This window comes from Harpia harpyja, chromosome 8 (genome assembly GCF_026419915.1).
Source record: "Harpia harpyja isolate bHarHar1 chromosome 8, bHarHar1 primary haplotype, whole genome shotgun sequence".
NCBI lineage: Eukaryota > Metazoa > Chordata > Aves > Accipitriformes > Accipitridae > Harpia > Harpia harpyja.
The window spans coordinates 1,505,753-1,530,682 of record NC_068947.1 but is presented as its reverse complement, the minus strand read 5'-3'; positions in this window follow the sequence as shown (position 1 = coordinate 1,530,682).

Genomic DNA, 24,930 nt, shown 5'->3' with positions numbered 1-24,930 from the left:
TAAAATATAGTATCTTAGAGATCCTCCTAGTTTATGCCTGCCTATGCTGATCCCTAAGGATTTTCCTGGAGGTTGTATTCCTCCAGCTATGTCTTTTCTTCCGCTACAGGACTGGAAAGGGAGACAGAAGGCAGGGACCAAATGGAGGTAATATGTAATGTCCAGCAGATAACAAACACAATGCAATAAAGAATAAAATTATCATGTTCAATTTCTATAGGGGAGCTGCTTTTTTCCCAACCCCTTTTCTCTTCTTAGGTCTTCCTTGTTAGTTCAAGGTCTACAGTTAAGTATGAAAAGTAATCCAGGCAGAACAAAAACGTGACACAGTGGCATGAAGTCTAGTTGTAGCCCAGAAACTAGCAGTGTACCCTAGGGGACAACACTGGGTCCGATCCTATTTAACATCTTCATTAAGGATCTGGATGATGAGGCAGAGTGGGCAGAATGTACGCTCAGCAAGTCTACTGATGACACCAAACTGGGAGGGGTGGCTGAGACACCAGAGGGTCGTGCTGCCATCCAGAGAGACCTCAAGAGGCAGGAGAAATGGGCTGACAGGAACCTCGTGAAATTCAGCAAGGGGAAGTGCAGAGTCCTGCAACTGGGGAGGAACAACCCCAGGCACCAATGCTGGGGCCACCCAGCTGGAAAGCAGCTTGTCAGAATAGGACCTGGGATGTCCTGGTGATCATCAAGTTGAACACGAGCCAGCAATGAGCCCTTGTTGTAAAAAAGGCTAACCGTGCCCTGGACCTCATAAGGCAAAGATGAGGGAGGTGATCCTTCCCCTCTGCTCAGCACTGGTGAGGCCACAGCTGGAGTGCTGGGTCCAGCTCCGGGCTCCCCAGTACAACAGAGACGTGGACATACTGGAGAGAATCCAGTGAAGGGCCACAGAGGTGATGAAGAGACTGGAGCACCTCTATGAGAAGCTGAGAGAGATGGGGCAGTTCAGCCTGGAGAAGAGAAGGCTCAAGGGAGGTTCTCATCCATGTACATAAATACCTGCAGGGAGGGTGCAGAGAGGACGGAGCCAGGCTCTTTTCAGTGGTGCCCAGTGGCAGGACCAGAGGCAATGGGCACAAACTGAAACACAGGACATTCTTCCTAAACATCAAGAAACACTTTTATTACTGTGAGGGTGAGGGTACCTTGGAGATATTCAAAAGCTGCCTGAACACGATCTTGGACAACCTGGGTGGCCCTGCTTGAACAGAGGCTTGGACCAGATGACCTCCAGAGATCCCTTCCAATCTCAACTGTTCCGTGATACCACGTGACAAGAGAATACAGAGCGTAGGAGGGATATACCACATTGATATGTCCCAATTTATGTTGTGTCCCACATCATGAAAGAACGAGGGAAGAATATAGATAGATTCACACATATCCACCTCCGAAATCCTTCAGCAGTTCTCCTTTCACTCCAACCTTTAGGTGAAGAATACAGTACAAAGGGGACAACAGAAAGTCTTTGAAGGGAGAGAAGCCAAATATATGCAAAGTTTAGTTCAGTAGGATTACCTTTCAATCTTCCGACTCATTAAGCTCCCTTCTCAAAACTCTCCCTTTCTACAACAGGCATTGAGAATTAAAAAACTGCATTCATTCCCTTTTATGGCCTATAAACAGATCACTGACGTAAACTTAAGGGAGCTGGCTTCTTTTCCAAATACTGTTCTATTGCATGATCTTGAAAGACTAGATTGTTTTACTTCCCTCTGCTTCTTTGTCCATCTCTATTATAGGGATAATACTTCTGACTTTGTATTACAGTTGGGATTTACTGATAAAAAATACTACATGGACTCCATCCTTACATGTATTTCAAAAACAAGGCACTTTACTGGCAGTATGTACATACATCATGCACAGTAGTCTTACTGCTTGTACTAATCAAGTCCTGTTCTTTAATTATCCCCTGGATGTGGAAACACCTGAAACACGCGTGGACACTATCATTGTGCTCTTCTCTCTCCCTTTAGAGTGGAGGCAGACAGTGAAAAGTAGTGATCAAGGTTGCCTTGAAGACTTATCGGGCTACAAATTTGGGGTAAGAGAATGAGTTTGTCTGCTGTGGTCTGGGTGAGATGCCTTTTAGACATTTGAAACAGAATTTTGCCCTGAGTCATTAATGTAATATGTAACCATTGTGTCCTGCAATGGCTGCTGATGTTCTGTATCACAGTTATATGGCTGCAAACAGATCTGCGTTTAGACATAATCAGGCACTAATTTGTCTCCTGTAGCTGCAAGAGACCCATTTCTGGTCATGTAACAGGGAAGTTGCTGTGATGTTGCTAGATCCCCCTTTCTCTTCTTCCCTGGGAACACCATGGCTTTCTCCAGCATTCCTTATCAGACTTATTCCAGGACCCTGGTTCAAATTTCAAAGCAAAGCAGATTTTTGAAATAACTCTCTGATCTCTGGCTTTGCAACCACTTCATTGGGCCTTTTTACCATATGAGAAATTCATTCTTTCCCTTGAGTGGAGCATGCTGAACTTTCCCTATTACAGCACCTTCTGGCTTCCCTCTCTCATGCATGCTAACTTTCACAGCCTGACAATAGTAAAGCAAAGAAAAATCATTATTCGGCAACTCAAAATCTCTAAAACTAAGAAGAGCGCTCCTGTGAACTTGGTATGCTGTATGGCTGAATCTGACCCATGCTTCTTAAACCATAAGCCATCTGTTCTTGAGCCATCTGGATTTGCTTTGATTCCTGATGGGCAGATAGCATTGCTGAAAGGAAGCATGTGTTAAAACAGAGCAAAATAAATGTCACCAGTCACCGGTGTGGAGCTTTAAACAGAGAGATTAAATGTAAGACACTGCAGGCTGCAAAGTTCCTCCTTTTTCTAGATAATGAGGGATTTCTATTATTTTTCAAAGACAGATCTTTTCACAATAAAACTAACTTACACAAAGTGTTCCTTTTAACAATTTTGTATAACAGCCAGACATTTTTCAGCACAACAGTACGACCATCTACCTTTATTACAGCAAAAACTGACAAGGGAAACATACAGCAGCAGCCCTTTGATCTTTTATCATGTCACTAATAAGGAAGGAGTTTATAGTGAATTGATGTTGGCCTTTCTATGAATTGAATGTTTCTTCCCCACCATTCATTCAGTAAAACCAGGTTTGATTTTGACCCTAGAGGAATGTACACATTACTTAATCAAGCCCAAAACAGCACCTAAAACTCAAATCCTCTGAGATTTGTGACCTTTGAAATGTGAACACAGCATCTGTAAGACAGGCACATCTTCAAACATCGTTTCCCTGTGTGGCTGTTTTCGAGGCTATATGAGCCATGCAAGAGCCCACTGTGCTTTGCCACCACGACACTGCAGCAAAGCCCAAAACATGCTTGGGGTCATTTCACAGTAGGCTTTGATTCCATACCAAAAAAAGCACTTACCCAGTATCCTCTGTGAAGAAAATGCTCTATTTGCAGCTGGATATGCCCAGTAACTTATACTGCACGCATCCCAAGCAACAGCAAGGAGAAGAGCTACAAAGCTTCACGCCTGCAACCTGCACATAGCCAGATATTTGCCCCTCACATCCAGCCACTGCAGGTGACTGCTTATTTGAAACAGCTGAGCGTCCCTTTGACACAGGACCACCTCGTGAGCCATGCACCATGAATGACTAATTGGATGCAAAGAGAAGCTGATAGAACTTTAATGGGGGAACTTCGTGTTATTCAAACAGCCACTTCTGTGTCATAAATCACACACGTGAAATTATAGAAACAGTTGAAAGGCAGGTTTCGGATTGTAAACAAAGAACCTACTAAGTTGCAGTGTCCTGGTTTGGCTTTCCCAGAATTTGTCTTTGTCCTCACACCGAGTAACATTTGTATTGATGACTCAGTATGAAAGTGTTACTGATAAAGCTTGTGGGTGTACAGACACCAGAGGAATTTCAAATGAAGCAGGGAATAGATCATGTACAGGAGGCTGGTAAAAAAAGGTGAAGGCAAAATTTGTGCAATTTAAAATGGCCTAATGTAGAAATAGGCCAAGAAGCCAGATGTCATCCTTATAGGGTAGGAAACTACATCTTAGAAAATGGTAATTCTGAAATCACTTTGCAAACCATAATGGATAATCTGTTGAATATGAGCTACAGTAAAATGTTGTAGCCAAGAGGGATAACACACTGGGGAAGCTCTATCATCTGCATAATTGGCACTAGGATACAGTCCAGTGCCAGTATCCACATTTTGACAAGGAATGAGACCAGAACCATGAGAACTATTAAAGGATCAGAAAACACATCCTATAACGAATTACTCAAAGACCTGAATTGATTAAGCTTATCAAAAAAAAGGGCTAAAAGCTGAGCTGAACGCAGTCTTTAATATATCTATAAGGGAAAACAAGTCAATAATGGAGGGGCATCCGAACCAACAGACAAAGGTTTGGAAAGATACTACAGCTGGAAGCTGAGACTCAAGCCATTCGGGCAAAAAATGTCAGGTGCATATTTTTAACACCTTTAACTCAAGTTTGGGTAGTTTTTCAAAAGGTGTGTCTAGTTCTTGATTAAACTCACCTAGCAAAGTTCCATGTCCTTCCTGTAGAGGAGGTCACAGCTGATCACAGTGTTCCTCTCTGGCTATAGATTACAAGTGGTACAGGAAGAATTAAGCATCTCTAGAATGAAAAATATTCAGTCAAAATTCTGCCCTGTTCCACTGGAAAAGCAAAATGCCAACAAGCAGATGAAATATGACCTGTACATTACAATGGGGTTTATCCTTCCTAACTTAATTGCCAGAAGGTAGCCTAAACTAGCTGGCTCCTCCAGGTTTCTCTACTGTCACTTGAAAAAAGATAAATGTCCCCAGAGGAGCATGCATCCCATCTATCTCTTTCCTTGATTATAGAGTAAGCATAGACAACCAGACAACTACTTTTAAGCAGATAAATTAAGAAAAAAAGAGCCCCACGATAAAAGCAAAGGAACAATAGGTCACATGCAAATGATTGTTATTTCCTGTTAAATTTAACTTTACAAAACTGCATTGCATGAAATAATTCATAAAGGCCAAAATAACTAAGTTAAAAATAGTTTTAATGGACTGAGAATTTTTAGAGTGACCACTTGCCATTAATTATGTCATCTTATAATCTCTTACTTCCTTTATGTTCATGTTATCAAACACTGCTGAAGCAGTGTCTGCAAGACTTTGACACCACGGAAAATTTCATTACAAAAAAAAAGTGTTTAAAAGATTTTGTCATTAGTCTAGTTCAAGCACAAGGAACAATAGCAATGTTCATTGTTATGGCAACAGCAATCTTTGCTCACATCCTATAACTTCACCTACATAAGTGGTTTACACTCTTTCAGCCTATGGGCCAAGCCTTTGGGTGAGGTAAAGCAGCAAAGTGCTGCTGAAATCACTGCTATTTCATACAAGATCATAGGATGATGAATACAATTAAAAACCAGCTAATAAATAGAGTTTCAAGTGCATATTTCTTTTCTTTATAAATATATTTATAAAATCATGATTTTTAATAAAAATGCTCTCTCAAATCAAAATTACTTCAAATATGTGTGATGCTAACTGAGTACAAAATGTTAGTATGATGTTTCCATTTATTTTCATTTTTAATAGTGCTGAGTCAAGGCCAAAGCCCCAAGTCTGAAGGAATTTTGACTTAGGCCTGAATACCATGTAACATTTGTAGAACACGAATTAAATTGCCATGGGCTAGGAGCCAGACTTGCATCAGTTTTCAGCTGTGAAGTGGAGGCCATTAGGAGTTATCAGCTGTAATACATGTATCATTAACAGCGCATGAGCTATTTTGAGCAATATACAAGCTGACACAGAGCCAGACCTGCCCTTATTGGTACTCATACTGCAGTTCCCGATACCTGCCACCCCACTGCCATGGTATCCTATAAAAATAGTTTGTAAATCTCTGCTTCGGGTCATTTAGGCTGTATTTGTTACAAGCTGGCTGGGTGTGGGAACTAAATGTTCTCCTCCTTCAGGGACAAGCACAGCCTTGTCCAGAAGCGATCATCCGTCAGGGATACCCCAACTGCACCGGAATGCATACTGACGTTCAGAGCCCCAAAAGGCCATTAAAACAAATGAGGATAGCTGAAGCTCCCCAAACCACCAGCCATTTCCACGCTCCACAGGTTTCCTTCCGCAGAAGGAGTCATCAGGGAGCTGCATCTAATGATTTTCCTTCCGACTTGTACCAGCAGAGCAGTTCAAATCAGCCATAAAGTAGCATTTGGCACCAGATCCAATCACTCAGCCCTTTGACAAAGTTCAGACCTGAATCCCAGTTACATTGCCCAGGCTCATTCCTACCTTTAAAATCATGTTCTATTTAAATGAGCCTTTTCTACAAACTTAGAAGGGGAAGTGTAATTTAAGAGAGTGGAAAGCATTATTTTAAGGTTGATTAATTGAGTATGCACCATGCTGAACACCGCTTCCAGAGGCAAGGGGTGCACTGTGTTACCAAATGATTATTTAATGACTCATAATCCCTGTGCATGAGATGTCACTCCTGAGGAATTAGTTTTAAATGGGGTAGTGGTGTCTACTCAAGATGTGGAGCTAGATGTCAAATCATTGTAATAGCTACATTTTTGCATCAGCCAACATCAAATTTCAGCAGTTTGTAGCTGGAATCACTCAGGCATATACCCACCACTGGACTGATTCATGAATGCAGAGTAAGGAAAATTATTTTAAAAAAGGTTTTGGTGCCAAGTATTATACTTAGATAAATTAAACTTTGAACCAAAATATTGGCGTTCCTGCTTTTGAATATCCAGTTCAATTTAGCACTTGCCAATTGAGTTGGTTAGCTGCCCTCCTGTAATTGTCATCCAGTCACTACCTACATGTAAAACATATGCAGTATCTCATGGCAGAATATTATTCACAGATTACCAAAAACGTGAAAAAATGGAAGAGATCCAGAGGCAGCAAATTTTGTGTGCCACATTTGCAGGATTCATCATTTCATCTGCCTTTGACAACATATTTTACAGACTACTCAATGCAAACTTCTATAGAAAAAAATAAATAAATTACACAACAATGAGTAGAAGTGTTTCTTCTAAGAAAAGCAGCCATTGAAATGCTTTGTTTGTATTTACTAAATAAGAACTGTGGGGCATTCATAGCAGGTTCATATGGTCTTTATAAAATATATTTCATTATCCTGATTTAGAAAAGTACTTGAGAATATATGAATGGTTGTACTGGGTCAGATCAAAAGTCCAGCTAGACCCAGTGACATCTTTCTGACAGATGTTGACAAAGTTCCCAATAAATGTGTTCAACTGAACTTAACCATGGGGTTAAAATAAACATTGCTAAACAGAGAGGGAGTGAGCTACTGAACTAGAGCCTACTTCTGAGATTATAAATAGGCTGCCTATCATTATACTGCCATGGAAACCAAAATAATCATAGATTAATAGCTAGAAATTTCAGTATCTGCCTTGGATAGTTTTAGTAATCTTGATCTAAAGTGGCAGTCAATGGGCAAAGGAAAAAGCCACCACTTCTGAGGAAAGAATTTTGAACATGTTGAATTAACAAATTAAGTAATATTCAGCATTTATTTAAAACTGATGGATAATGCATATAGAATGACACAAAGTGTTTGGCAAACATCTGGAAGAATAAAATGTATTATCTCTAGTCATTGATAGCTCCTTGTTTATTTCTAGTGCATAGAAATACTGATTTATATGTGCTAATGCATTAAGGCAATGAAATCTAAATCTTTGGAACACCATGAGCCTCACAAAGCCTCTGAGATCAGTACAGGATTAAAGCCTTGTGATAACATTATTTTACCTAATTTTAACAACTCAAAATTAGGCATCTGTTTGCTTTTTAGTGGAAAGATACAGGCGCTTACAGAGGGCGAGTCCAGTGTTTAAGGCAGGTGATGTATATCATCCATTGGAGCCATTTTTCAGGTTTGCTTCCACTGGCTGTAATGGAAATCTAGACTAAGCATCTGCCTTTTAAACAGCTGAGGTTAACTAAAATGAACACCACCTCAATGTCTGATCAATGGAAGAAGTAAAACCAACAGATTTTTTTTTTTCCCCTTTTTAACCATGGATTAAAGTTTACTTCTTCCATCTCTAATCTGAAGAAACACAGTGCTTATCATTTCCAGAGAACAAACCACCTGTAGTAGCTACAATTAATTTCTTTAAGATAGCATGGATAAAATATTGCCAAAGATTATCTGACAAACAAAACAGATAAACTTATAAGAGCTGAAGGAAATGTTTCTGCAGAGAAGAAAACATTTTGGGCTAAACAAAGATGTTCTGAGTTAGTCAAAGTTGTGGGGAAAAAAACACAAAAGGCCAACAGTTAATCCTTTCCTGTTATTGACATTTAAAGAACAAACAGTATTTTACACTGGTCAGTAAATGTATTTAAATCTTCTGATGACAATGTGTATATTTACCTGTTGAATAGCAGTGTCTTCTGACCATTCATGTTCAGCCAAATGTGATCTGGAAGATTCTTCAAAAATATATACAGGTGTCTGCTAATTTCATCCCACGGTTTCTTTAAGTAACATATTATACATGCTCCTTTCACATGGATCACTGCCATGGCATGTGATTTTCACTGTCTCCTTTTTAATCAGATTTATCATTTGTACAATAAATATTAATGGTTGTGTTATTGCATTATCATACATAAAGGCAGACGGAGGACTCCCCAAAGCCACAAACAATCTAAAGGGGAGCGTCATGGGCACTGATAAGCTCTGCCTTATTTCTAATGGTGTATGAGGGGATTAAAAGGAGTGGCTAGCAGGGCTTTCATTCTAGAATTTGGGTCAAACAGGGGTGCATGCCACATCTAAGCACCTAAAGAAGCAGCACCATCTCTAAAGATGCTGAGCTGCCTTCATTCCTGTCAACTTCACTGATCACTGAAGAAGTTGTTTTGAACAGAACTAACAGGGCACGAGACCACAGGCACACACTGTCGTATGTTTAGATGGCTGGAGGAGATCGGACAGCTCTTTCCATTTGTTATCTTTTACAGCTGCTAATTAGACAGGCCATTCTGGATAAATGTGTGATGTGTTCATCACTCAGTAGCTAATGAACTATGTGGGATGTAGATTTTAAGAGGTTTGTAAGAAACTGCTTTAAAGCTATATTCTCAGTTGTTCAGATTAAAGAACCGAATATAAAAGAGGTATTTAGGCAGGATGATGTGCGTGTCTTCACTCTTTCTTTCAGGACATCAAATTCAGGAGGAGTGTATCCTGAAAGAACAAATTAGACACCTAAGCATGTTACATAGGGAGTGGGGAAAAATACCCCAAAATTAAAATCAAACCAAGATTCAGACAAAAATCCAAACATATGCAGTTCTATGAAAATCTGTCCGTCTCATTGTTGAGGATACATGTTTGCAGCCTTATGATGTGCTTCTGTGAGACTCAGACACTGAGCTGAAAATAATCGTGTGAGCTGAGGTGCTTTAGATGTCCATTTCAGGAGACTTCCAAAAGGGATGGTGACTCCCTTCCTACTGGGTAGTGACCTACTGGTTGAGCCACTCACCTGGTATGCGTGAAACATAGGTCTAATTAGTCTCCAGTTTAAGGGCATTCAGATCCACAGCTCCTGTAGGATAAATCCAGACAGAAACCACCTTTAAAAGCTTCTCTGAAGGTGTGCATTTGAGAATGCAACATTCATTAAACCAGGAGACCAAGAGGGAGTCTAGCTCATTAGCTGAGTGTACCCTGAGCAGCAGGGACCAGAATCCGCACCTCCCACTCCCTGCGTGTTCGTGCTCTGCCATCAGCTGGCAGCTAGACTTCATCCCTGGGACAGGACTTTTGAGGGGTCTGTGCCATTGTCATAACCTTGAATTATTTGCCGGGGGGTCACATCACAGGTTAGGCTGCTCAGAGGGCTTAGGGGGTACTTGCAGTTTGCAAGTCCCACCTGGGACCTACACGTAAGTCAGCAGATGAGGTGCATGTGCAGCAGCAGAACTACAGGTTCTTCTGAGGCTAAAAGCTCTCTGAAGCCTAAGTGGTTTAGCCCATTCGTTTGTGAATTATGGCCTTGATGTAGGCACCTAAATTCCACCTCAATTGTTCAGAAGTGCTTTTTTTGGACCTCACCCTATGTTCCCAAATAGCCAGCCAGGAATCAAGAGTACAAATGGTGCTGTTCGGGAAATCAGGGATAAATCAAATGAAAGAAAAGCAGAAGGACTCCATTAAGCAATATCTAGCCTGCTTTTAGTGGTTTTGCTGTACAAATTTGTTAAAGGAAAATACCCAATCCTCAGTACATTGAAACCATTGCTTAGTGCAACTCTTTCCTCCATGAATTACACCCTCAGTTCTTCAGTGCAGTTCAATGCCCATCACTGACATGGAACAGGATCTCCTTTCTTTAAAAAATGTTTGTCAGTTGGAGTCTGTATCTAGGTCATTCCTCTCGGGTACAGCTCTCTATCTCATCAGATTAGAAAGAGAAACAACCTACCACTATATGAGAAAGAATCCAGTTGCTGTTATTATTCCAAATATCTCGGATGTGTTCCATTGTTTCCTAACTACTTATAAAAAACATTCTTAGAATAAAAACTTGGCTGACCAAAGAGCAGGTTTCATAGCCGACCTCTGAATATTAAATATGTGCCTTAAAAACAAAGTCTCAGAAAGGTAGTCCTCCCTTTAACCCTTTAGATTTGTATTGTGAGAGAGAGGCCTCATAACAACAAATTGCTCTTTATTCATATTTGTATGTACTTTAGGATCTTGAGATACTCATTAATTTACCTGGAAGAAGCTAAAGGGTCAAATTAGGCTGCAGAAATAATAATGATAATAACAACAATAACAACAACAACAACAACAATAACAATAATACCAGATTGTGCATAGAGTTTTCCATCCATAAATCACAAAGGCATTACATATCATTAGAGCCATTTTAGAGATGAAACACAGAAGAGAGATGACTTGCCTGAGGTGACCAAACAAGTTATAGCATTCAGTCACTTTTGCTGACATCTTACACCAGCATCTGCAATCTGGCTTTGCACGGCAGCATGCGAGGTCGCTAAATGCTCTCTGTTCTGGACCTGAACATGAAGCTGATTCCGTGGGCATGAAATCCTGGAAGGAAGCAATAGTTACCTAGGGAAATGTATGCGTGTGAGAGAAAAGGGAGACAGAAAATAAACAGTGATTTTTTTTGTGCCCTCAAAAAGGGGCACTATGACATGGAGGAAGAGAAGAGCAAACAACTGAGAATCTAAGCATATATTTTTCCAGAATGAAAAAATAGGAAAAAGAAGAAAAAAGCTAGAAAAGAGTATAAACCCCACAGGTTTTAGAAGGAAGAAGTGGAAAAAGAATGTGAGAGAAAAGAAGAAGAGCGACAAGGGGAGAAATGACAGAAGTTTCTTCGTGAGAAAAAGCAGGACCATTAGCACTGGGAGGAGTCGAGCCATCCGCAGGCACAAAGACGAAAGGAACCTGATGGAGAATCTTTGTCAACTGGGAGCCACCCACCTACAAGCTGCTCTGACACACCGACAAGCCACATCTTGTTCAACAGCACGGGTCCCAGGGTGTTCAGCAGCACCTGGGTTCACCCAGCCGTGTGCTGACTGGTTGTCACTGGGGAGCAGTGGGATTGCCAGTCCGAAGATGGCTGGCACGACTTCCCAGCAGGTAGGTGGGTTGGAAGGAAGCAGTAAGTCAGCTAGAAGGCAGCCTCTTTTCCTTGAAATATCCACACACTCTTTTGAAAATAAAAGACCAAAACCCAAAGGTCAGGCATGTTTTCAGCTGTTTAAGGCCCTGGGGAAATGATGGCTTAGCTTGTATTTTATTTGCCATTTCTAGAGCTGAGAAAGTATGTGGCATGTGGCACACAGATCTGGGAATATGCCTATAAAACTTAGCAAAGGAATCAAAAAATACAGACAAGGTTAAAATGTGTCTCGAGCAAGAGGAAACAATCATTTCCAAGGAGGATGCTTGTGGATGAGTGGAATGGAATTGATATACCTTGGCTGACTTGTCTTTTGAGTGACAAACAGATAAAAAGTTTCACCTGTGAATCACTGGCAGAGGTCAGCAACTGCCCAAACCCACATTATACTAATTAAGATACTGGTATGCTGTATGAATTTCCATGTAACTCCAAAATGGCTGAATTTAAAAATACAAAAACTTTCCCATACTCACGCATTCCCAAGAGAAAATTTTTCCAGGCTTCTTCAGAAAAATAAATAAACCAAGCTGAGCTATAGTTGACAGTAAAATAGTATTTGGTGAATACCAGGCATGACATTTCTGCTCAGTGACAGTGCTCTTTGTGTGGCTCCAAGAGGCTAGAAGAGCATAAAGTCACTGACAGAAATTTCCACAGTGGTTTTGTCAAATGCTTTCAGCACAAAATTCTAGGCACATACATGCATTTCACACAGCACGACACATCTAATACTCCTTTTCTGTTTCTATTTACTTTTCTCTCTTTATATTTTTTTCTTAAATAACATGAAAATTAAATGTCAAAATTTTCCATAGTTCAAGAATAAGATTGTTCTAAATATTCAAAAGTTAGAGCATTTGGCTCACCCCCATAAGCATATGTGCACGTTATGAGTCTAAAAAACTCAAAAACCTCTGAGAAGGTTTGATTTTACATTTAATGAGTCATTGGGAGTTTAAGATTTTAATCCACATGAATGTGATTGTCAAGCTGAGATTTCCTCAAAACACAGAATTTCATTGCTCCCATAGAAGTCAATGGGAGTTTTACCAGTATAATATATATGTAGATGTTAGAACATGAGATAAAATTTATGTTTGGAGGCATCTGTCAGATACTTTCATGAAACAGTGTCAAGCACAGGGGAAGGATAGTCTAAGTACTTCTTGGAAGAGATCTAAAGAAAGGCCATAAATAATTCATCCTTAACATCCTACATACTGTTTTTGAGTACTTGAGACAGTATTCCACCATAAATGTATACTAGGCCATGAACTGAAGACTTTGCAAGTCTAACATAAAAAATGAAAATAGAATTGTCCTTATTGCAATTTGAGCTATTCTTCTATTTGTAATAATTGCTGTCTGTGAGAAAGCTCAAAATGACAGTCTTGTCTGATTTTGGATCAGTCTGGAAGAATCTTTTCTTCATGGTAATCCCCTTCCTTCCAGGTTGGATCTGTTCCAGAAAGCTCTCAATGGACAAGCCGGGGAGCCCATGTTCATCCCGTAAGTGAGGATTCAGACTCCTTCCCTCGGCATTGCCATCATTCTTAAGGCAACTTCTGCTGCCTCATTGTCAGTGCTAGTCATTTAGTAGATTACTTAGCACAAAGGTCCCTATTTCACACATTTCTCATATAGCTATTGGCCTCTTGCTTGCTTCCAGTACTGGACACAAGAATCACATCATCCTTCAAGACAAAAAATACTTACTGATGTGTACAGTCTTTGGTGGCAGGCGAGCAATCTTAAATCACACAAGAAACTTAGGCACAGGATCTTTTTCTTCTTTTCAGTCTTCCAGGGAGGTCTTATTCACTCTCTGATATGAGTTTGACATTTCCTGAAGTCACTTATGGCAGAGGCAGTGCACCACTGGAAGCACAAACTCTTATCTCAACAGATGGATTGGTGTGGAAGTGATCTGTAGTCTTGTGATGTTGACTGTCAAATCTACAGATCAAGAACATCTGTTATTGCTTGCACTGTGAAGTCTTCAGCTTGAAAGAATAGAAGATACTGGAGCAGGATTTGTCTATAATTTACTAACCTAGGAAGAGATTTTTCCATATTATCTGATGCTCCCCAATTACCTTACCATGGGCAGTAACTATTTTCTTACGGGTCTCTCCTGTCAGGTCACATGGAAGTTCTGAAGATTTGACACACAAATCTGCTAAGGGCTGCTTACCCTCCTGTGTGTACTTAGTCTGAGCATTCATTGCTGTCTGTCACTATTTTTCAACCTATAGCTTATCTAGTGCAATCATTTTTCAAGGAAACATTAGCATAATAAAATATTCCTTTGCACATTGTGGATAATAGTCCTCTACCTATTAGCTCTTCTTTCTTCAATTTGTTCCAGGATTGTTTCTTCAGGTTGTTTTGCTGTAATACTTATTAGTATCAATCAAACAGCAGTCAACTACAAAACCTCCCACAGCCTGTGAAATGATTTAGAACCACTCAGTTGCTCACCACAGCATCCTTTACATGTGTTGTTCTTTCATCCTTTTCTTGTCATCCTCACCACTCATAGCTTCTGCTAATTAGAATGCAAGACTGTTATTTTTTATGTGCCTGTATCTCATCCAGCATCACAAGGTCTCAAACTTCACGGTGCTTTGCAACACAAGTGGAATGTTGATAAGGTAAGTCACTGTTGTTGTCTCAGCACCCTTGTTTTGTATGGAGAAAGGCTGATGCACAGCAAAGATGCAAGGCAACAGCCCTAGGAATGAATAAGGACACACAAATTATTTCTTTTCATGAAAGTATGCAACATAAATATGATAGAACTGCCTTTTTGTGTGTGTGTGTGTGTGCATATATGTAACTTTTTAGGTGTCTTCCTAATGAAATAGTTTAAAGAATGTATATGTTTTGCCACTGAAGTCATTCTCTGTATGTGCCTTGCACTCTTCCCAAAGTCTGACTCAGAAAGTTTTCATATTCTTTTTCAGTTGAAATGGTCTTCTCAGGATAGTGTACAGATGGATTTGGTGGACTTGCATGAGTGTAAAATAGCATGAACTGTTTTCTTGAATGGATACATTGGATGGCACCTAAACTGTAGTTCTAGAACAACCAATGCAAACTTAAATAAATACTACTTCCCTCCAGCCCCGTAAAATGTCTGCAAAAGAATACTTCAATGCTTAGTAAGAAAGCTACACTGACTGGAATTACACAAGATATTTGCACCAGCCTCCAAAGAAAGAAAAAATGCTTTTCATTCACTTGTTTAAGAAAAAAACTCAAGTAAAATTAAAGTTTCCAAATAACTTCACATTCATGCAGATCACTGGAAACCAATCCCATGCCAAAAAAGGGGGACAAATAGCATCTAAATCCCAGATGATATTGCAGGCTCAGATGCAGAAGTAGAAGAACTCATCTTTTTTTCCACAAAGGGTGCTCTTCAACTGTTTTAGGGGCAATATAACTAGGACCATAAAGCTCATGGCCAACCAGTTCATCACTATTTTGCTTGTGAATCATTTTTCATCCAACAAAATGAAACCTTTCTACACATAATCAATTTACTTAACTCTTCATTAGTGTTGCTTGTCTACTTGTTTATAATGAAGTAAGTAACAAAGCATTGAGGAACGTGTAAGTAATAAATTAAAGATGTAATGCATTGTAGATCATCTGACTGTTAAATGAAGGTATTCTCATCACTGGAATGTAAAAGAAGTACATCCACTTAAAGAGTGTTCTGGTTTTATCTCTTACCCATGGACTATACATCATTCCCTTGAATGCTTTCCTTCAATCATTCTAACAATTTTGCACATTCCTGAACATCTGACATTATACTACCTGTTACTACTTACTGTGAAATATCCAGTTGTAGATGATCTATTTGAATAGGCTTCTTTCGTAACAACAAATTCCCTGTCTCAGAATTTTAGTTGATGAGCATCAATGCCCATTAAAGGAGCTAAAGAAAAAGTGCTCCTTTCATTGATATTCCAATCCAACCACTCATAAATAAATCCTTGCATTTGATTACAAACTTAAAGGAAAATAGGAATGTATTTTAATCTTGTTTCTCCCACTTCCGCTACATTTCCTTTTTTGATTGTTGGGGTGAGTGATAAGTGAAATCTTGGATCCTCTCAATTAACTCTTTGTTATCCAAGATCAAGACAGTATCTTTCCATTAATGTGGATAACATCAAAAGTGTGTTAATGCAAAATGAACAAATATTATTTTATACAGGTTTTTTTTAATGTATGAAAACAATTGTTTTTTCATTTATTTTATTCTTGTAGCATTTAATGGATATGAATGCCTAGGTGTTGTTATTATAGCTAATAATAATCTGCATTTGCTGTGGTAGTACTAGCACTTCTTTCTCAGACCCTGTAGACAAAAATAGAATAAAGTCAGTTTTTACATGCAGAGAATTGAAAACCAGTACTCTTTCAAGATAGAAAGAGGGATAATGACAAAAGGGATGGCGTCATGGCAGGGAGAAGGGAGGAAGGCTTCATTCACATAAGCTATCATATGAACAGATCAGAATAAAACTGTGGAGGCAAGTTCTCTTAAAATGGAAGCTGACTAGAATGTAGCTATCTTAAGAAATGAAGATATACCCTGGTAGCTTTTGTAGAGATCATCTGGCTTCTTCCTAGAACTGCAGAAGGTCTTCAGAAACTCCTTCAGACATATGGGCTTTGCATATGCTGTCCTGGTGTAATGCCTCTCAAAGTACCTTGGTGACTGACCTCTTTTATTTCCCCTGCTGTCTAACCTCTGAAGTCTCCCAAGGGGAACCATAAGCATGTCCAAGAGCAATAGGAGGAACTTCAGAATCATCATGGATTTTCTTGGTCCTCTAGCAACCCTACTCTGCACTTGAGCTTACTGCTCTTTGAGCAGCCCCTGTTACCGTCATGTTCCCCAAGTATGGGTGGTGGGTCACAGTTGTGCCTCCACTTTGCACTGCTAAGTAGCACAGCATGCCTCTTGGAAAAACCCCACGCAGGAATACAGCCTTTCATTTGTAGCATGGCTCCATCACACATCCACCAAACCTGAGCCGATTATCAGAGGACAACATGAGGTCAAGCACCATACCCGCACACACCTCCATAAAAGCCCTATTACAGAACCATAATTTTGGAAATGTCAACCATAACAGCTACATCTGGGCAAAGATGAGCAGAGGCCCAACTGAAGGACCTTGAGATTCGAGTCAAGGACGGAAAAGCTAACGAATATTTGTAGCAGGAACAAACACCTCAGGTACAGAGAACCGCTCTTGATAGATATTTAATGTGAAGGGTTATTGACGCAGAACATCACTTTGCCTCCCTAGTCACCTAAAGATTAAGAGGCTAAAAGCAATGCCTCATGCAAACAAGAACTGTCTTTGTCAAGGAAGCAGACATCCTTTCTCAGCTAGATGAAACTCAGTGGATTTTGTGGTCAATGGGAAGCAGTGCAATACTGACTTGCTGATGTACTTTTAAGAAATGCAGTTTACGTAATACACACTTATACCTGAGACACTGTTCGGGTGTAACCCCTGGGTGTACTGAGAAAGCAAAGAGATCCTGTACCTTCTCTTTAGCTGTGTTGGTCTTAATATACCTATGAAATATTCAAATCTTCCCCTGAAGCTGGAAACATTCAATAAAAGACCATGTCTTTCATCTAATATTAAGACAATTTCTAAGCTGCCAAAATTCTTCAGGACAGGAAGTAGCCTTAAATTTCAGGTTTGCAACAACCTCTGACTCAGACTCTTAGCTACCATATGGGTAAGAAAGCATTGTAGCTTTCTGGTACTGCAGAGTTCTGTTCTATATTCTACCTTAAAAACACACACAAGTATGATCTTACCCTGAAAATTCTGCTAACACACACATCTCCTTTACAACACAGCTCTTCCAGATAGATTTTCTTTCCTTTCTGATTTCTGAATAGCACTTCTTTGACAGTAACCTTAGCCTTATTCAATACAGGGGTTTTGTTTGGTTGGTTGGTTTTCATTATTTTCTTTTCCAGAATAGTGGTAGGAAAAAAACTCTTGGCATTTGAGACCTGTTTCCTTTGCCTTCCAGCTTGCACACAAACATTTGAAAACAACATTCTGGCAGCAGTAATTTTTTTTTTTTTACTAGTGTCGTGGTTACTTATGTATATCTCATCATTCTGTGTGTGATTTGTTGCAGGATAACATTCTCATGAAGTTCAGTTGGGGGGGGCGTTTGGTGCACTCTTAGACTGTTGGAACTGCAAACACAAAATCAGTTAGGCTTGTCAGGGTTCATGCTGAACCTAAAATGAAAGCGTTGAGAGGTCATGACAAAACTTTACAGCTGTTCACAAACAGAGCTTCCAGAGAAGTTAGACAAACCTAGAGTCTTACCATCAGTAAGCTTGCTCATAATCTTTTTACCGGAAAATCTTTTAAACATATCTCAAATGACATCTTCATCATTTCACTTTGCAAATATTTAACACCTACCTGCAAAGGGAAAACAAACTTCCTGAGTCAAACAAGGACAGAAACTCTAACCAGCCCTCCTCATCAACAGCTGTCAGCCTGCAGCGCTTGGATCCTTGAGGATTCAGGAATTTCATCTAAAAAGCTAGTGAGGAGTAATTTAAAGTAAAGCAAGTTCCTATTTGTAATGCGGCAACCTACAAATGTTCCTGTTTTCAGGAATTTACCACTGTCTGTTATTGTTAGAAAATTGCTCAGACGTTATGGTGAATGGTGGCAACGTGAAACCATGGGCAAATTTAGCAGAGCCAAAATACCAAGCTGCAAATAGAAGCATAAATCCCATAATTACAGAAGGAGTTGGTTCTTTGAGAATGTACCTTAGACACAGGTATATTTGATAAATATTTTAGAAGTAAGTCGACAAGTCTGTGCTTGTCATCAGCTGTTGGACAAATCAGCTGTCATTTCATAAGTGGTTTCTGAAGTAATCCACAACCCAGCAAACAACCCAGCACTGATTATGGCTGCCGTTTGGACCAGTAATCTAGCTGTGAACTATTACAAATACAGTCTCTGTGGATAACGAAGAATAAATTTAGATTCCTCAGCTGCATATGAACAACAGTATAGCTGTACAAATATTTACAGCCGCCTTGGTATGTGCTAAGGACATAAAATCTGCACTGCCACCACAGCATGGAAAACATCTGCTATTATGGTAATTCAAACAATAAACGACAATATGCTTTATAGTTAAATCTATATAAAATTTGCATCTTCTAATGATAACTTTAAAAAATACACAAATACAGTTTAGAAAGCAATACAAATACTAAGATGTTGCGGTAAAATATTAGGGGCCATGTCCTGAGCACCTTACATCTTCATGCCTCACACCTTGCTCATGTCACAAAAGTACTTAGGATTCTCACCTCACCAAGGGTTAGATAGTAGCTGAGGATCTGTCTCCCTTACAATGATATCCTGTGCAGTTCTGGTTTAACTGCCTGTGGTGATGATTAGGGAGGAGAAACACTGGCCTCTTATCTAAGTACCCAGTCTGACATCAACTTCAGACACCCCTGAAGCTCTTGCACTTTCAGACTGCCTTTTGCTCCGAGTCCAGTGGCACCTCCATGTGATGCTCCCGCTTAAATTGGGGGTCCTAGAAGAGAAGGCCCTGCACCCTCATTGCATTGCATTAATGAAGTCCATGAGTTTAGGGACAGCAAGAAAACTAGTGCTTGCTTGTTCCTAACCTCACTTTACCTTCACCCTGCTCAATTTCACCACTTTGCACAGTGGAGCCACAGTGCTGGGACCATGCCACACATCTCCACACATTCTGAGGTACATATGGAGGAGAGGAATGCAGTCTACACGGAGAGTTTGAGGAAGTCCACAGACCACAGAAGGTCCCCAAGGTTTAGCGTCTTACACTTACCAAAATCTGAGTCTCTGCCTAGCCCAGAGAACTAGGTAGAAAAATGCCTGGTGATTACGTTGATTTAGATTCCACTTGACGCTTAACCACAACTCCCTGTACATAACAGCACACAAGGAAATTCTTCACTCAAGCGAAGTCCAGCAGGGGAGTATGTAATTAGATCTCAGCAGAAATTGAGATGAGTAAGCCAGTCTGGTACTGTTAATACACCATTGCCTCATCATTTAACTAATCCCAATTTAAAAAAAAAATATTATTTTGCAGTAAAATACACTTGAAAATAAACCCACAGAAAATATCATCCTGTATTGCACACACGAGCATAATATTTTCTAGCTTATCTTTGACATAGACTTAATTTTCTGCACACAGGTATTTTTATGTTTTAAACTATATCTCCCACTGGTGGAATTCCAGATAGTCCTGTGAGGAGATATTTTCCAATAGGAGATATCATCCTCATATTTTTAGAGTCTTCACCATCTCTGCTCAGCATCCCCTCTGCCACGTACCTAGGACCAAGCATACTCTATTTTCGGTCATTTCTGCTGCAAGACAGCAGACATCTTGATATCCTTTACAACTGGCAGAGTCCGTGTGTCACCAGACACCCTATGTACGGCATGGTATTTGGCCATACGTATGTGATCGCAACTGGGCTAGCCTTACGGGTCTATCGTGTAACAAGCAGCCCGTGCGCTGCCGTAAGGAGCAGCAGGGTCAGTCCTGCCTCCCCCCAGCATCACAGACCATTACATCACCCTGTCCATTTTGGCATCGCTTGCTATCCTCAGAAGACTGCATGGGTTTGTCTGTAGGAGAAAAGGAGCGAATGTACAGAAAAACCTTGACGAATTTCCCTGCTATTTCTGGAAGGCAGCACTGTGAAACTGTGATTCCCCCCCACGCAGAAATAGGGCCTGCTACCTCGCTGGCAGGAGGAGCATGTTGCAGCTGAAACCCCGTGAAGAGCAGTTGCTAAGAAGCAGCACTAAATAATACCTAGCTTGTCTTTTATTGTTATATTTATCAGAAATGTAACAAAAATGGTATTTCATAACATAGTATGCAATGAGATGGCTTGTGCATTATCAGCATGCTGGGGCCAGGCTCCCTGTCAAAGCTTTGCTCAGATGTTAGACTGTCTTGACTAATCCTTCTTAATCCTATCATCAGCTGCCATTGTGTCAAGATATGCCAGCCTTAAAAATGAAGAAATATCTTAAGGAAATGATGCCTTGCAAGGAATAATGCTGAATTTGGATTTAGTAGGAAGATAATGACTTATCTTTTGTTGAAGAGCCATCTTTTGCAACTGGTACTAGGTCCCAAATGCACTCTTTGTTTCTAACAGCTGCTCAGGAACACTTTTTTTTTTTTTTAATGTTTTTGAGGTGTTTTACCTAAGATGTTTCACTTAAATTGTGCTTCAAGATAAAAAAATGAACAAACCTGCAACAGAGATCCAGCAGAGGTAATTGACTTGCAGCTGAATCTCCTGAGGTCTGGGAGCTGATTGTAAATGAAACACAAGCTTGCATTTGCAAGTGTACTCTCTTGGACTTAAAATATACTGTAACAGACAAACCTTAGCTAAACTTGATCTATAGCTGACTTACAGTCCAAGGATTGGTATGCTGGAGTCATTGCTTATTAGCAGTGCTGATTGTCATGGTAATCACACTGGTTTTAGTATGCTGGTTCTGAAAATAGGGACAATTTCAAATAATTGGTGCAAGCTGATTGCCATATGCAAAACCAGTGCTTCCAGAGAACTATGAGAAGATTGTTTTCATTCTGCTTCAGAGAGCTATTGCTGAACGATTATTCATTTGAAAGCAAAGCTAAATAAATATTAACAACAGAATCCGCAGGGTGAAATCATTGAACCAAGCCCACCAAACTCACCAACCCCTGCATTACAACCACACCAAAGAGAAAGGACTTTGCTTTTCTATAAATGGAGTTTATTTCTCCGAGAAGATGAAGAACTTAAAACAGAGATGTTAATTTTGCTTGAGGATCTTTCGTGTATAGATGCTCAGAACTACCAAATGCCCGTGTCAACGGTACTGCCATCTTCACACTACCATAGAGAACTGGGGAAACCCAGGCTGAAGAGAGGAGACAACTTATGACTATATACTTCCATAATCCTTTCTCTGCTTATTTAGTGAAACACTCCAAACCATCTCTCTTTCTATACCCTCATGTCTTATTCACCAAAACAGCTAAAAATTAGTGCAGTTCTTCTATGAACTCTACACCTCTTTTCAGAAAAAATATGTGGTATTTTGCCTGTCCTAAATTGCCTTTCTCTCCATTAAGTGTTTTAACCATTAAGTGTTCAGTTCCATAAGTCTAAAGAAAACCTCTGCCTGAGAAATCCTCTGAGCTTTTGTGCATCTCTATGCAAAGAGCAGCAGATGGTTACGTCCTACCTGCCAGCTCCCCAGGACCGCAATAGGTGAATCACCTTCATCTCAGATCTGTTTAGGCACATTAGTATGTGGTTGTCCACGCTACTAAGTCTTGTCTCTCATGTTAGTCAGCATATTGGTCTGACGTATCCAAGTTGCGTGACTCTGCCAAGGACATCTCAGAAGAAAATAATCTCTCATCAGATTCTTCATAATTCACAGGGTCATGTATGAATATGGAAGGAAATACAGAAAAGGTATAGCCAGTTAGTTCTTTGGACTTGCTATTTTCTTATTCAAAATAAAAAAAGGATGAGAAAACTCAAAAGTGAAGGACAACATATCTCCAACCTTTCAATTTCAACCCACTGGTTTTAATTTGGGAGAGAAACTTGGGTGCAGTCCTAGTTTTCACTGAACCAATTCACACAAAGTTGGAACTGAGTACACAAGTGAACTTCATTGGGTAGGTATAGAGTATTTTGACCAAGAAGGCAGAGGATGGCACCAAGAACAGATCTCAGTGAGCTGGAAAACATCAGAGTGGCAATTTAGAAATACTCATAATTCAAAGGGGGACCAAGGGGAGGAAAATGTTTATACCATACAAATACACTAAAAACTGAGAAAAAACCCACCGTTTTTTCCCCCTAACGATAGGCCATCATTACCTAAATTTCCTTAGTGTGGCTTTCCTGACAGATTAAAAACGTTCTCTGACTGGAACACTAAGAGTTTACATGACTGTTTGGTAACATTCAGAACTGCAACAAGAAAAACTTAGCAATATTGTCTATATGTTGCCATATATATTCTTTCAGCTGCTTTATGTCTGACAATTAATCACCAGCTGTAATTGTTATCATGAGCAGAACACACTACAGGTAGTCTTCAGCACACAAGATTGATGGGAGCCATGGTAGGAAATTCAATTAGATATCAGATAATTTGTTCCAAGATAATTTGCTTACTGTAACTTGCTCGGACTCCTGGGGTATTTTGCTAAAGATCTTAAATGTTACAGACTTCTTCTGCACTTATCACAAATCTGATTATCTGTTTCTCTGCCCTTTGTACAGACATAGTCTCTCTCACCAGTCCCAAGCGTATGAAAATCATGAGTCAGCCCTAAGCCATCAAATTCTGAGTTTGGATGGAGAAAAGAAACCGCAGTATTTTAAAAGAATTAGTGCAGAAGTTCTTATCTTGTTTCTGATAAGATCTGTTTTATAACATCAAGATAATAATTAGATGAAACAAATGCTTTCTTTACTGTTTAGTGTCAGAATTATTTGGAAAAAGAATAAAGAAAAATAGTTAGACAATGCAGTCAGATCTGCGAAGAAGTAAGGATACCAAGGCATGCAGGGCCCATAGGCTCACACCAACAGCTGTCAGATGGGGGAAGGACAGAAGGGAAGATTTATGTTGCGGTCCTGTCGTCATATTGTTCAGCCTAAACATTATCAAAAGGAACCTCCCTAATTACCCTGAAATGGGTTGGAGTGCAGCTAAACACAGACAGGAATAAATAACAATAATAACAGCAACAACAAAGCTAAACAGGCTGTAAACTCCCATAATTGAATTCGTAAATCTGAATCTTTTAGAAGGTTAGCACTAGGGCTAATGCGGCTTGACCTAGAGTGATTGTTGATGCTGCACCCGCTATAAGCCTCCTACCAGCGAGCAGTGAGGGGGAAAATAAATAAATAAATCAACGAGACTCTCAGGAGCACTTTAGGAATAACCCTTTCCGTCTGCCATAGTTATCATTCAGCCTGCAGCAACTCGGCGCTAGCTAGCTAGAGACAGCAATCTAATCATTGCACTGCAGCAAGCCGGGAAAACACCACCCAGCTGCTGAAATAGAGGAAATACTTCACAGACAGTGGGCAGCTGATAATTGCTGATGTCAAACAAGCTTATTAAATGGAAGGATTTCACCCCCTCCACCCCACCCTCCCAGCAGCTGTACCCTGTACAGCAGTGTGACGGTATCCCCAGCAGCGATCTGAGACACTGCAGCTTACAGTACTGGTACCAGCCTGAGGCTTGATCCTGCAAAGCACCAGCGAGATTCCCCCTCGGCAGCCTCAGCTGCCATTCACCATCCCGACCCCGAGGGACATCCCTTGCAGTAACGAAGGCTGCGTTGGGAAGGGTTGGCATTGCGTGAGTTCTTGTTCTGCAGAGTACTGTCTACACAGCAATCACATCCTGCTCTATTTATTTTGGTCTTGCCTGTATTATTTTTAAGGAATATAATACACTGCATTGCTGCTAAATTTACCTTCAGGGCATAATATTTCTGAAAGTTACACTGCTCTTTAACAGCAGCTACCTGACACAAAGTAGCATGTTATGTGGTCTCTACAAATAACAACAACAATAATAATAATAATAGCATTTTGATGGCTTTATTAATATACAGGCATCTAGCGGCTTGTGAAATAGGCATGTAGCACCTTTGAATCTCTGCAGCTTGACAGTGTAAGGTCTCCTTTTGGTTGGCCAATAGCCTATGAGTTTGGGTGATTATTCAACATGCCACTGAAACATCACCTCCATGAAATTACAACAAGGAGGTGAAAATTAGTCCAGCCCTCAACATTTCTCAGCTTTAGCCATGATTCTTCGTGTTATAGCTCAACTATCTTTCCAAAGGTCTAGGCTGGAGCCACCACTGAGAACACCTGTGTACAGATCTCTGAGCATCTCTGGGTGGTTTTGCTTCCTTTCGTACAGCCATGATATTGGAAAACATCAGCTCTAGTTTCTTTCC